Source organism: Rhincodon typus, chromosome 2 (genome assembly GCF_021869965.1).
Source record: "Rhincodon typus isolate 14 chromosome 2, sRhiTyp1.1, whole genome shotgun sequence".
NCBI classification, from domain to species: Eukaryota; Metazoa; Chordata; class Chondrichthyes; order Orectolobiformes; family Rhincodontidae; genus Rhincodon; species Rhincodon typus.
The window spans coordinates 32,548,876-32,564,736 of NC_063333.1; the positions used below are offsets into that span (position 1 = coordinate 32,548,876).

Consider the following 15,861-nt stretch of genomic DNA (forward strand, 5'->3'; position numbering starts at 1 on the left):
TATTTCAAATTGAATTAGTTTTTGAAACCTTGTGGTCTTGTTCTACCCAAAGAGCAGCATTAAAGCATCATAGTGAAGGTATTTAAATTCACCTCTTCAACATTGCTCACTTGAACCATCTCAGTTCCTTAAATCACATTTACATATTTATGTCACCACAAAACATGACTGCACATAATACTCAAGTATTAAGTTACCATTCTACATCCTCCCGAAAAAGCAACTTGTCAAAGGTCTGCTGCATGTATCATGTTCTGTAGACCTTCAATGTCATTCTCAATTATCTCTATTGATTTCCTGTCACGCAACACATTAGATTTACAACCCTCACTATTTTCATCTCTCCACAGCTCACATCCTGTTTCTACAATCTCCTTTGGCTTTGTTTCACCCGCCAAACTGTTCCATGATTTAAGCATTATTTGTATTCCTCTTTCCTGCTGTCCATCATTGCTGGCAGAATCTTGAACTAATGAAACATGACAGGCCTGAAACAATAACTCTCTCTCTACATAGATGCCATTAGACTCGCTGAGTATTTTCAGCATTTTCTAGTTTTATTCCTTTAGTGTCTATTGTCCTACTCTACAGAACTTCCGCCCTTGGCACTGTAAATTTCTCTCTAAAAACCCATCTACTCCAATCTTTTGATTGCACCTCTCTCCAATTTCTCCCTCCTGCTTATTTTCTTTGTAGCTTTAATATTTTTGACAAAAGTAATTAAAATGCTTTGTTTTATTTCAATATGAAAAGGTAGAACTTGCATCTGTATCGCATTTTAAATCCTTGGCATAGGATCTCCACAGCCAAAAATTACCTTTGAAGTATAATCACTTGTTAAACAGCGAATACAGAAGCCAATGTCTGCACAGCAAAGTCTCACAGCATCAAAGTGTTGAATTGTCTGTTATTCTTTAATGTTACTGATTAAGAGTAGGGCTGTTGAAGGGGTCACTTGATGCATTCCTGCTTTTTTCTGAACTGCATTAGATTGTTTACACCAACTCAAACGGGCAGAGAAAGTCTTGATTTCGTTGTATTTCACCTAGAATGCAGTATCTCTGACAATGAAGCACACCCTCAGAATAACATTGCAGTGTTAGCTGAGATTCTGTGCTCATGTTCAGGAATGGGGTTTGAACCATGACCTTTTCAACTAGTTACCCCACCCCAGTCAGGCTTGTATATCTAATTTAGCAGTAAACTCACAAGAAATTGATAGATACAACAGTAAATTAGAACTCTCAGGCACTTAACCCCTTCCATTGATCCATTTCAGCAATCTAGCCATACTTACATCAAGTAGCATGGATTAGTTATCCGAGATGTTATCATTCAGTAACTATTGAAAAACTTAGCTACGTTTATTGCAATAATTATGTAAAAGGCTATAATTCTAAAATAGTCTAGAAAAGCAGGGAAGACAATTATGCTTCACAGTGCCCTTAATTATTTTGAGTATATATAAATGCTCACTTTGTATTAGCAGAAGGACTACAAACATTCTAAACACACACTAGTTATTCATGACTAGCATGACATTTATCAGCAACTAGTTTTGCTGGTACACACAGCTTATCAACTTCTGATCAACAATTTTGCAAAATCTACAGTTGCCTATTTTGCATACCTCTTTACCTTTACTTGCAAGTGATAAATCATAAATTTATTAACCTTACGTTAACTAAAATTAAAAAAAAACAATATTCCATGCAGCAAATAACAAAGCATATGGGGAGGTATAACATTAATGAAAAGTGCTTGATAAACCTTTTTAATCTCATGAGAAGTTGTTTGTCATTTTCCTCATGAGGATGTGTCACGTACAATTGAAGCAATGCTGTTCAACACGATTTCCCTCACTGTCTCCTTGCTTATACCAACAATTTGAAAATGCTCCCAGTGATTGTTCATATTCAAAGCCCTGTTAAAATATTCCACACTCCCAAAAAACCTTAACATGCCTTTGAATGAATTGCCTAAACAGCTGTGATTTTTTTTAGGCTTAATAACATTTAGTTTGTTTAAGTGACGAGGTAACACGGGAATATCTTTTTGATGCAAATACCAATTTCTATGTGCTCTGCCTCATTAACCATAAAAAAGAATACTGCCTCACTACTTCACAGAAGCAAAGCTCTTTTGTAGGGCGCAGAGTACAAGCATTTTATTCAGCCAGCTGGATACCAGGCATGGGTCAATGATGTTGGGCAGAAAAATCCGCAATGAGCTTCGTGATGCTTGTGATCACGTAATCCAGGCTGATGCTCCAGTGCAGCACTGAAGAGTTGCTCTACTGTTAGAGACACTGTTGTTTAGAAGAGACCTTAAACTAAAATTCAGTGCCTGCCATGACACAATTCAAAGAAATCAGAATGTTTTCTTGGTATCCTGATCAAAATTATTTCCTTGATCAAACTCATCTTTGAAAAGAGAGACAAGCCTGAGGCAGCAACCACAGTTGTGGTTGAGGACAGAGCTAGATGTGTAGTATAGAGGGATAGCATTTTTTTTAAAAATGTAATAATTTTAGCTGTACACATAACCAGCTTTCTGCAGGAAGACGTTGCATTCCTTTAGAAAGATTAGCAATCTGAAAAGTTAACTCTGCTCCTCTTTTGACAGATGCTGCCAGATCTATAGAAAAGAACCCCCATAGAAGGATTATAGCTCAGACCATTGGGCCAATTGTGACTGTCAGCTTTCTGCAAGGGTAACTTAGCTGGCCCCACTCCCCAACTTTTCCACATAGCCTTGGCAGTATTCGTTATTTAGGTGCTTAGCCAATATCCTTTTGAAAGCCACAACTGAATCTGCCTCCACCACATTCTCAGGCAGTACACTGCAGTTTCCGACCTCTCGCTGCATAAAATGTTTCCTTATATCAACGTTGTTTCTTTTATCAGTCACCTTAAACCTTTGTCCTCTGGTTCTCAATTCTCACTATCCTCTGGTACATACTCAGACTGTATCCCACATGATTGAAAATGTGTCATTTGGAGTTCCTCCTAAGTATTTCCAGCATTAATAATGTTGATTGTCTTGCACGTCTTTAAGATATTGTAAATCATGATAAAGTGTAAGTGTCCAAATATACACTGTAGTGGTTGATAGAGAGGGCCTTATAACTTTGATTGAGATAAACAAGCATGGGAAACAGCAGCTAAAGTGGTGCAGGGAGGCACACAGAGGGTATTGGGGATTAAAAAAAATACAGTTGCTCTCCCCACTCCCGCACAGTGTTGCAAAACCAAAATAGATAATGAATATGTATTGTACTTTTGAAGCCAATGATTTCCATCATCACCCCCAAAGGCACTTGCTGCTCATTGTTTATTCCTCTATTTCACAAGCGAATGGATTGCTCCTTCCACAGTTCCCTTTCTTTACTTCTATCACACCAACAATACCACGCACCTCCCTACTCCTTACTTGTTCTTGCCTCAATTTCTTCTTTCTTAATTTTTGACATTTTACCTCCAGTGAGACTGTCATCTCAAAATAACTATTTCCAGATGCGTCATTACTCCAATTTCTCCTTAACCTTTCATCATCTAAACCACCCAGCATCTGATACCAGCAAACCATTTCTCCTGCAAAGGTCACTAAATTTACCACTGGCTAAATCTCTCACGTAAACTCTGCTTTCTATTCCAACATTACCTAATCCCACAGACGACCACTACTGTCAAGATACAGGACTGAAACCTCACTGTAAACTAACCCGAGCAAAGTACATAAAGTATACATTTCCCTTTCATAGTTGCTACACATTAGAAAAATGACAAAACAGGAATTTCATTTCCTTTATTGATGTAATAGGATTACCTTAGGGTTATTTCTTTCACTAATACTGTCCAGATCCAAAAACATGTCTAAGTCACAGCCCATCTTCCCAAAATTATTTACAGATGATCCAAATGGTTTAACTGAGCATTCTGGAAAATAAGCAGCTGCAATGTCCTTCACCAGGGAGCATACAAGGAATCGAAGACGTGTATTCTCTTCTGTAAGCTGGTATTCTTTGCAGACTGTGTACAATTGCTCATCTATCTAAGAGAGAAAAGATGGAAGCAAACATTGAACCACCTGCTCTCAGAAAGTAGGTTAAAGTAGCAAACATTGATGGATTTATAAATTTTATTTTTAAACCCGTAACCTGACAATATTAAAAACTGGGATTTTATCAATCATTTCTGAATTGAAATAAAACTGATTATTTTATTCAGTCAAGCTATTGGATATCTACAACTTTCTAGAGAAGAATTATAATGCAGCCTTTTGAATTAAGTCATTGTCTCCATCTCTGCCCTTAATGGTCAATCCCTTATCCTGATAATGTGCCCCCATGATTTTGTTTCTGCGTCTAGGCCCTTCAGAATCTCATATGTTTCAAGGAGATCACCTCTCAATCTTCTGAACTCCAAATAAGGTAGGCCGAATTTACTCAGCCTCATGTCACAACACAAACCTCTCATCCCAGGGTCAATCTAGTGAACCTTTGCTGTACCATCTTTAATGTAAGTATACCTTTTCTTAAATGTGGAGACTAAAAAAGTACTCAGTACACCAGATGTGGTTTCATCAAAACTCTACACGATTAATTGGTGTACCTGCATGCTAACTTTCTGCATACATTGTACGAGCACACCCAAATCTCTTTATGATCAATTTATGTTGTTCGCCTATTTAAAAAAAAATTTTTACTCTCCTTACAATAAAAGTGAATAATTCACACTTCCCTACATTACACTTCATCTTCATCCCTCTATGTCTCTCAGCAGCTTCTATGTCCTCATTTGACTCTATTGAGCCCATTAACAATTTTAAATGGAACAAAAACAGAAGTTGCTCGAAAAGCTCAGTAGGTCTGGCAGCATCTGTGAAGAGAAAATCAGAGATAACAGTTTGGATCCTGTGACTCTTCCTTAGAAATGATGGTAGCTGGGAAAACATCGGTTAAAATGTTGCTGAGCTTTTCCAGCAAATTCTGTTTTTGTTCCTGATTTACAGCATCTGCAGTTTTTTTGGTTTTTAACAATTTTATATGATTGAAATGGATCATCCCTCATTTTTCTAAATTCCATGGAATACTTTGGACAATTTCCTCATCCCAGATAACATTCTAATGAGATAATAGTTTTCTGAAGAAGGGTCTAGGCCCGAAATGTCAGCCTTCCTGCTCCTCTGATGCTGCTTGGCCTGCTGTGTTCATCCAGCTCTACACCTTGTTATCTCTAGCATTCTAATGAGTCTCTGATATACTCCCTCCATCCTTAAGTAAGGAAACAGACATCACAAACAGTAATCTATGTATGTGTTCACCAAGTTGCTATATAAAATTATACAAGACTTCTTCACTCTTTTCAATCCCTCCAATTCTTTTATAATAAAGGCTAAGCTGCCATTTGGTTTCTGACAGATTCCTGTTCTTGCACATTAACTTTCTGTGATTCAAGGACACTTAGATCTCTCAGAATACCAACATTTCCTAGCTTCTCACATTTTTTAATAAGGTTTTTATCTGTTAGTTTTCTTCCCAAAGTAGACAACTTTACACTTCAAAGTAGTAAATTCAAAAACAGAAATGTTCTACCCACAGCATGACAATGATCAAAAAAACACAATGTTGTTACATTACTGTGTTCAAGTAGGTATGTTTCATCCTCTCAGGGTTAAACACAGTCTCGCGATATTTAGTAATCTGGTGGAAAACTTACACTCTCAGTCCCAGAAAGCTTCTGTAAAAGTTCATTAAGAGGGATGACAGATTGTTTAAGGCATGATACTGAAGGCTGTGCAGCAGAAAGATCCCTGGGATGGTTATTTACCAAGTTGAAAAAACGAGATTTGAATGGAATGGCACATTCATGCTGGAGGCTTGGGATGCCAGAAAAACTTTTTAGCATTCCTATACTTTCCTTATCAGCAAACTCCACCACTGCATAAATACCCTGTGGAGAAGAAATAAGAAATTAATACAAATAACTTACATATATTATCACAACACAATTAGTCAAACATTAAGAAGAGAATTTCTAAATTTCACTATAATAACTATGGTAAAAGATCTCTTGATGTTCAATCAGTACATGCCATAGGTGGCCATGACTTAACGATCACTGTGGAAAAGGTTGCACATGTGAACTCTATGTTTATAAGAGCTGTGTACATTACAGATGTCAATTGTCTTTATAAGCAATTTTCTAATGCTAGTATTGAGGTGCAAAGCATGCTACTTCTGAAATGGAAAACCATCCATTGTAACCCTGATGCAAACTCTGTGACCCAATTTAATAAATTAACGGTCACTAGTACACACAAAAAAAAATCCTCATTTTATGAAGATTTAAACCTTACGGCTATGCATGATGTATATAAACACATATACCTAAACAGAAATAAACTGTATTTCTCTAACGCTTGCTGTCCGAAACAAAGGACTGAGCTTGGGATACACTTCGTCTCTAGTACTATGCATCATCAAACATATCACAATTAACCACTGTCTCAAAGGAGAGGTCCACTGCACCAGTTTTAACATAACTGGTTTTGTACGGCAATTAAGAAAACTACAGTTAAGAATGCAAATATGTGCCACAGTTTATCTTTAGAAAAACAAAAATGCAGTTTTTAAGATGTAAGCCATATTTCTTAAAAGTTAAATTCTAAACATTTTAAATTATGTTCAAGGTTACTTCTCAGACCTTGATAACAATAATCCATACTATTTACTATTTTACTGCTTATGGGGTTTATGGCTTTCTTTCTTGGCATTGTATGATAGAACTGCATTTCAATGAAAGTGACAATATTTTCCAATAATTCACATTTGTGAATTTACTGATAGTAAAATGGAGAACCCCACTGTTAACTTAAATATGGAGAGATATACAGAAAAACTGAATGCTGAAGAAAATATATGAAATGTAAGGGTGATCTAAGAGAAGAGCAAGGCTTATGTTTAGTAATTCTGAAGAAGCACGTTTAACCAAAAGTTTTAATAGTTTAACTTAGAAAAGGTGTTTCTATGAAAGATATAAGCAGAAGTACAAGTAAAATGATACCAGAGATAGTAGGAACTGCAGATGCTGGAAAATCTGAGACAACAAGGTGCAGAGCTGGATGAACACAGCAGGCCAAGCAGCATCATAGGAGCAGGAAGGCTGATGTTTCAGGCCTAGACCCTTCATCAGAAAATTTCCTGGAATTTTCTGAAGAAGGGTCTATGCCCGAAACGTCAGCCTTACTGCTGCTTGGCCTGCTGTGTTCATGAAGCTCTGCACCTTGTTGTCTTACAAGTAAAATGACTTTGCCTAGGTCCCTTTATCAAAATCCCTGTCATGAAGAAGCAAGATTTGAAGAAGTCCAGAATATGTGTCAGTTGCTGGGAGCAGATGTAATCTCTACAAACAAAAGGTGCATGCGTTATGATCAATGGCTAGATTTAAAGACAATTACATGATTGCAAGATTCATTATGTGCAATCGCTGTGCCATCTTTGATCTTTTAAATTAAAGTTTATGTGAATATTAATCTCTTTGATTATCTTTATATCCCCTTCCCAGTGGATTTTCCATTATACCATATATGCAGTCATTGAAGCATTATACTAGGCAACGACGTGTAATTATATAGAATGCTTTATTACATTAAAAGCACTAAGGAGTGTCACAAAGCAAAATTAAAAACTGAACTACATAAGGCAATATTAAGATATTGAGGCATATAACAAAATATGCCTCTGACCAAGAAGTTGAAGGTATATCCTAAAGATGGAAAAAGACAGACAGAGGGGTTTAAGGAGGGAAAGAAGGATTTTTGGCAGGAATTTCAAAACATAGGCAGTTGACAGTATGGTCACAATGGTGGTGCAATTACACTCAGGAATAATCCACAAACCATTTAGTTAAGTATAGATATGCTGAAAGGTAGTAAGGTTGGAGGAGATTAGAGATAGGGAAGGGCATGGGCATGAGAGACTTTACAGCAGCAATAAAGATTTTACAGTCAAGATCGATATTTGGATGTATACAGATAACATTTAACACTCAGGCTTCGGTTTTACAACACTTACAAAAGTTTCATAGAAGAAATATTTATTGATTGTCCCATAGCTTGATATGTATTTGTAGAATTTCTTTTCACTGATATTAGGAGGACAGCTGATCAAAATGGTCCGTTCTGCTTGTTCATGCCTTTCTGCTTGCAATTCAGAAAATGTCTTTGCAGAAGTTTTCTCAGTTAAATCTGCAAATATGAAATTGGTGAGCACTCAGAGAAATGAAGTCTACTAATGCTTCCATGCATGTTAAAAAAGCAGAAAGTAATTAACACATGAAATAAACTGCACTCTCAATTGCACAAACTCATTCATGCAAGATCTGTTTCCCAATACAGTCCCCCAATTCTTTCAATATAAACTGCTAAAATGTTTTAACAAAGACATTTACCAATGTTAAAAGCTAGACAGATTAGAAGAGAACATATGTACTTGGAATTATATATAGTGTGATTTCACTCATGACACTAAATACTTGTTTCCTTTCTTACGGATCAGTATCACCTAGTTACAAAGCTTACAATAAAAATGGTAAATTAAATGAATTGATGCTTATGCTTCATTTACATCATACATGAAAATCAGAACATCCACCAAAAATGGGTCAATAAAACAATCCAGAATAGGACAGCAACTTATCAGGTCTGCAAGCAGACAAAACTGGCCTGATGAGAAAATGATGTGGAGGTGCCGGTGTTGGACTGGGGTGGGCAAGGTCAGAAATCACACAACACCAGGTTATCGTCCAACAGGTTGATTTGAAAACACAAGTTTATGGAACCTCACTCCTTCTTCAGGTGTTAGTCACCTGAAGGGAGGAGTGAGGCTCCGAAAGCTTGTGTTTTCAAATAAACCTGTTGGACTATGGCCTGGTGTCATGTGATTTCTGACCTGATGAGAAAAGCATATTTAAATATTAGCTGAAGTTAAGATTAGCAATATTATTAGTAACTCAATGTATTTCAAATAACACTACCATAAAAATATTATTTGTTGATGCCTTTAATCAATGATAACATTCAGAAAAGCCCTCCTCAGCATACTTTAAAATTGCAATAGCATTATGAAAAAGTAAAGAATATCGAACAAATACCATAAAAGCTTGGATGGAATTTAATTTCGAAATAACTAGCTTAACATTTTTACTCTGGGATCATTTGGGATCTAAACTAAAAAATTGAGATGTTTAAGATCAAGTGATTAACTCTGGGAATAGTTACTGACAACATCACCTTGAATTCTTTCACACTATCTTTCTCAGCGGAATGATGCCTGACTGGGAGAGGGATATATCTGTTATTGGCAAGTACAAGTCAGCAATTGCACTCAGAATCTTTTCAAGAGATAAAAGGCATATTACTGTGACTGCATAACATGAGAATTTGGCATTGGGAAATGAAAATAACTTAGATTCTGAGTTAAAATAAAAGCATCGATCTTTTGAAGATTGTATGTACAATGAAAACTTCAAAAGCAGGTCATAAACAAGGCCAGAAATACCCCTTATATTCAAAAGCTATGCAAAATTTGTAATTTATTTCCAACAAAATAGAATGCAGGAAACAAGTGAATACAAGTCAGAGGACGGTTGTGACCAAACCATACATTGGACCTCCACTGGTGGCATAGCTTTCAACTGACCCAGGCTGTCTCAATTTTCCTCTCAAAGCCTCAAACTTAACATCTTTAAAAACAGAAGAACATGATTTTAATTGTGCTTTTCGTCAACCTCTATACGCTCTTTGATAAACATCATGTATCTTTTATTGAAAGGAGCACTTTGATAAGCACTGTCTATGATATTGAAAGGAGGCACATTTAAGCCCTCACTTGAAGTTGTAGCTGCATTCCTGAAAATAATGATTTTAAGTGAAACAACTTAATGTGAAACTTTGATACACAAGGACCAATATTTAAACTGCAGTGAGGTTCTGCAGGATCTTCCTTATCTGGACGAAGTATAAAATGTTTACATTGCTAAATTAAAAACAAAAACTGAAATTCTTGGAAAAGGCCAGGTCTGGCAGCATCAGTGGAAAGAAACCAGAGGTAATGCTTTGGGTCCAGTGACCCTTCTTCAGAACACCTTGAATTCTTTTCTGAAGAATTCTGATCAATGAAGATGCTCCCCACTCCTTGACTTTTCAAGTTGTGACCTCTCCCCTCAAACAAAAACAGAAGCTCTGCGTCATTTTTGCAGTCAAAATGCAGCTGTCAACAAAGCAATTGCCAAGTCTGCATTTTGTCTCCCCAATGTACAGGAAACAACATTACGAGCAGCGAATGCAGTATAGCCCACATTCTCCACATTGTTTGTATTTTGCATCTATGTTTACTGTGGACAGGATATACCTCTTCCTCTTCAGCAAGTTGGCGGCACGGTAAGTCGCTCCATTCGAAGATCCACTCTGCTTGCCAGTTCCCTTTCCTTTTCCTTTCTTTTTTCTTCTTCTCTCTCCTCTCTGCAGTAACTCTATACCCCTGCCCTTTTAACTACCTACCTAAGGAGTCAGGATGGATTCAAGTTGCGACCTGAAACTGCATGGTGGAAGCTGAACATGTGGGCTGTGCTCTGCAGTGACAGCGGATCGAACATGGGCCAGAGTGACATCGGCAGCGAGTGCAGGGCGGTGAGGCAGTGGCAGCCAGAGCAGCCGGTGAGGTGGCGAAGGCGGCCTAGCAATTGCAGCAGTGCCGGCACCATTGTGGAGATGGGACTTGGGACTGAGATCTGGGCTTTTCTTTCTTGCTTACCTTTTGGCTCTTAAATCTTGTAATTCTGGTTTTTGTAACCAAATGGGCGCCAGTGAATGGCAACTTGGTGCATTTTTCGCTGCGCTTATGTATTCCTATTAGTACATGTGACAAATAAATAAAAATAAAAACATAGAACACAGAAAAATAAATAGCGACATCTTGAAAAATGTCCATATTACAGAAGAGGTGGTGTTAGATGTCTTAAAACACGTAAAGGTGGATAAATCCCTGTGACCTGATCAGGTGTACTCTAGAACTCTTTGGGAAGCTAGGGAAGTGACTACTGGGCCCCTTGATGAGATATTTGTATCACTGATAGCCACAGCTGAGGTGCTGGAAGACTGGTGGTTGACTAACATGGTGCCACTATTTAAGAAAGGAGGTAAGGAAAAGCCAGGGAACTATACATTGGTGAGCCTGACATCGGTGGTGGGCAAGTTGTTCGAGGGAATCCAAAGGGACAAGATTTACATGTATTTGGAAAGGCAAGGACTGATTAGAGATAGTCAACATGGACGTGTGCGTGGGAAATCACGTCTTACTAACTCGGAGTTTTTTTTGAAGAAGTAACAAAGAGGACTGATGAGGGCAGAGCAGTGGATATGATCTATATAGACTTCTGTAAGGCGTTCGACAAAGTTCCTCACGGTAGACTAGTTAGCAAGGTTAGATCATGCGGAACAGAGGGAGAATTAGCTATCTGGATACAGAGATAGTAGGAACTGCAGATACATTTCTGAAGAAGGGTCTAGGCCGAAAATGTCAGCTTTCCTGCTCCTCTGATGCTGCTTGGCCTGCTGTGTTCATCCAGCTCTCCACCTTGTTATTTGGATACAGCGCTGGCTCAAATGTAGAAGACAGAAGGCGGTGGTGGAAGATTGCTTTTCAGACTGGAGGTTTGTGGCCAAAGGTGTGCCACAAGGATCAGTGCTAGATCCACTGCTTTTTGTCATTTATATAAATGATTTGGATGTGAACATAGGAGGTATGGTTAGTAAGTTTACAGATGATATCAAAATTGGAGGTGTAGTGGACAGCAACAAAGGTTACCTCAGAGTACAATGGCATCTTGATCAGTTGGGCCAATGGGCCGAGGAGTGGCAGATGGACTTTAATTTAGATAAATGTGAGGTATTGCATGCTGGAAAGGCAAATCAGGACTAAATTTGTATACTTAATGGTAAGGTCCTGGGGAGTGTTCCTGAACAAAGAGACCATGGCCTGCAGGTTCATAGTTCTGTGAAAGTGGAGTCAAAGATAGACAGTGCAGTGAAGAGGTCATTTGGTATGCTTGCCTTTATTGGTCAGTGCAATGAGTACAGGAGTTGGGAGGTCATGTTGTGGCCGTATAGGACATTGGTTAGGCCATTATTTAAATACTGTGTGCAAATTCGGTCTCCCTGCTATAGGAAGGATGCTGTGAAATTTGAAAGGGTTCAGAAAAGATTTACAAGGATGTTGCCAGGGTTGGAGGATTTGAGCTAAATGAAGAGGCTAATAGACTTGGGCTATTTTCCCTGGAGGATCAGCAGAGAGAAAGACCGTTGGACAGACAATGGAATTGCTAATGATCAGGCTGGGAGGGTGAATAGTCGTTAATGGGAACAAAAACAAAATTGCTGGAAAAGCTCAGCAGGTCTGGCAGCATCCGTGGAGGAGAAAACAGAGTTAACGTTTCGGGTCCGGTGACCCTTCCTCAGTTGTTAATGGGGACTGTTAGTGATTAACAACAGGGGGTGTGTAATGGCAGGCTATGTGGTAACAAGGCCTGGCGTGTGGGGTAGGGGGCTGGGACATGGGAGAGTTTACGCCCTAAAATTATTGAACTCAATATTGGGTCCGGAGGGCTCCTTTGTCTGTCCAACTGTCTCTTTCTTTGGGCCCTATCCTATCGTTTACTCCCTACCCCACCCACCTCCCTATTTTCTGCATATAAACTGACGTTTGCTCAGCCAGCATCAGTTCTGAGGAAGGGTCACCGGACCCGAAACGTTTCAATCTGTTTTTCCCTTCACAGATGCTGCCAGACCTGCTGGGCTTTTCCAGCAACTTTGTTTTTGTTCCTGATTTACAGCATCCGCAGTTCTTTTGGTTTTTAGTCAACATAATCACAGACCCCTCCACCTTAGTTATACTCTCTTCCACCGGGCAGAAGATATACAAGTTTGAATACGTGTACAATTAGATTCAAGAACAGCACCTTCTCTGCTGTCCTCAGACTTTTTAAACTGACCTCTTAAGTATTAACTCTGATCTCTCTCTCTCTGCACCTTCTCTGCTGCTGTAACATTGTATTCTGCACTCTGTTCTGTTACACTGATGCACTTTGTATGGTACAATCTGCCTGTGTGGTATGCCAAACAACATTTTTCACTGTATCTCGGTACATGTGACAACAATAAATCAATCAATGGTGGTGTTGGGAGTGAAGGAGTGTCCCAGAGGGAATGGTTCCTGTTAAATGCTGACAAAGGGAGGGAAGGGGAATATGTGATTGGTGGTGGCATCCTGCTGGATGGGGGCAGAAAGAGCAGCCTATAATCAAGTTGTCGGCCACTTCAAGATGCCACCGTGTTTCCTGGCAACATTTCTGTCTCGGACCTGCAGCAGTGCCCCAGTGAGGCCTAGTATTTCATTTTTCGCTTGGGACCCTGCAGCCTTGCACCTTGAGAGCACCACAAGAGCAGAAATTACTGGAGAAACTCAGTAGGTCCGGCAGCATTTGTGGAGAGAAAGTGGAGTTAACATTTCAAATTCAGAACAGATAGTAGCTAGGGAAAGATGGCATATATGCTGAAAACAGGTTAGGAGTCAATGTCCAGTTCAATAATTTTAGAACCTGAACACCTTTTTCTATGTCTTTCACCCACCCCCACATTTCGTGCCTTGTCATGACAGACTGCTTTCAGCACAGCCAACCCATTTTCACCTACTTATGGACCCATTATCAGCTTTTCTTTCTTCCTAGCATACTGTAATCCATCCTTTTGCCTGCTAACTCATTCTCTCTCTCTGGGCTCCATCTCCACCTATCCACTCACTTCTTTTCCCTTCCTAACCTGTTTTCAGCATATATGCCACCTTTCCCTAGCTACTATCTGTTCTGAATTTGAAATGTTAACTCCACTTTCTCTCCACAAATGCTGCCGGACCTACTGAGTTTCTCCAGTAATTTCTGCTCTTGTTTCAGATTTTGAGTATCTGCAGATCTTTGTTTTATTTTTGTGACCATGCGCAACTCTGGTACTTGTGCACTCTCACTTTCCCTATTATAGTAAGTGAACAATTCACATTCTTTTGGTACCATTGGCTATTACGGAGATCGGAAATACATCACCAGAATGGAGAGACAGCAAGCAGCTAAAATGCATACCAACTTATTTTTATAATGGATAATGTTAAAATATTTTGACTGTTTTGCTATATTGTCCCTTATAAATAAAAAAACAAGCACAATTGGAGCTTCTTTGATACGCATGCAGAGAAAGGCATTTAGAAGGCCTATCCATATTCTTTAAACAATTCAACTTCCAGTTATCTTTTGTTGTTATGGTTAATATAACATTAACAAAGAAAAATGTTATTGGGAAAACGCAAGAAAATGGATATGTGGAATGTCGAATCAGCAATGAGCCTGTTGCACGGCAGAGCAGGCTCAAGGGGTTGAATGGTCTAATCCTGTTCCTATTTCTTATGGTCTTCCCGTGGTATTTTATACTCTGCATACAGGTTCAGTAACAGTGGGAAAATGTGAAATTGTTCACTTTGTCAGAAAGAATGAAATAGACTATTTCTTAAATAGAGAACACTGCAGAATTCCAAGATACAGAAGGTTTTAGGTGTTCTAATGCAGAAGTCACCAAAGTTAGTTCACATGCACTCAAAGCTGCTAATTGGAAGTGAGATAATAGAGACTGCCATTGCTGGAGTCTGAGATAACAAGGTGTAGATCTGGATGAACACAGCAGGCCAGGCAGTATCAGAGGAGCAGGAAAGCTGACATTTCAGGTCTGAACCCTTCTTCAGAAATGGAGGAGGGGAAGGGGGCTCTGAAATAAATAGAGAGGAGGGGTGGCGGTGATAAAAGGTGGATAGTGGAGCAGATAAGCGGGAGAGACGACGGACAGGTCAAGGAGGGTGTGATGAAGGCAGTAAAGATGAGTGTAGGTTGGGGGTGGGGTTGGGGGTGGGGGTGGGGGGGGGGGTGGGGGTGGGGGTGGGTCAGTGAGGTGGAAGGAGCGGATAGGTGGGAGAGAAGATGGACAGGTCAAGGAGGCAGGGACGAGAGGGGGACATCAAGGTGCAGAGCTGGATGAACACAGCAGGCCAAGCAGCATCATAGGAACAGAAAGGCTGACGTTTCGGGCCTAGACCCTTCATCAGAAATGGGAGAGGAGAGGATAGGTGGAGAGGAAACAAACAGGTCAAAGAGGCGGGGATGGAGCCAGTAAAGGTGAGTGTAGGTGGGGAGTTAGGGAGGGGATAGGTCAGTCCAGGGCGGACGGACAGGTCAAGGGGGCGGGATGAGATTAGTAGGTAGGAGATGGGGATAGGTGGGAGGAGGGGATAGGTGGGAGGAAGAACAGGTTAGGCAGGCGGGGACCAGCTGGACTGGTTTTGGGAAGCGGTAGAGGGGAGGGGAGATTTTGAAGCTTGTGAAATCCCTCCACCTCCTCCAGAACTTCCAATTCCCCGGTCCCCAACATCTCATCTTTATCATGGACGTCCAGTCCCTCCACACCTGCATTCCCCATACAGATGGCCTAAAGGCCCTCCGCTTCTTCCTGTCCCGCAGGCCCAACCAGTCCCCCTCCATTGACACCCTCATCCGCTTAGCCGTACTCGTCCTCACCCTCAACAACTTCTCTTTCAATTCCTCCCACTTCCTACAGACAAAGTGGGTGGCCATGGGTACCCACGGGTACCCACATGGGCCCAAGCTACGCCTGCCTCTTTGTAGGTTACGTGGAACAATCCCTCTTCCGTACCTACACCGGCCCTAAACCCCACCTCTTCCTCCGTTACATTGATGACTGTATCGG

General features: G+C 39.9%; 1 pseudogene; it reads right to left on the reverse strand.

Annotated features, from left to right (window-relative positions):
• Positions 1-3,792: 3,792 nt before the first annotated feature.
• The window catches only part of LOC125486786, a 21,914-nt pseudogene continuing 9,845 nt past the window's right edge, over positions 3,793-15,861 (reverse strand).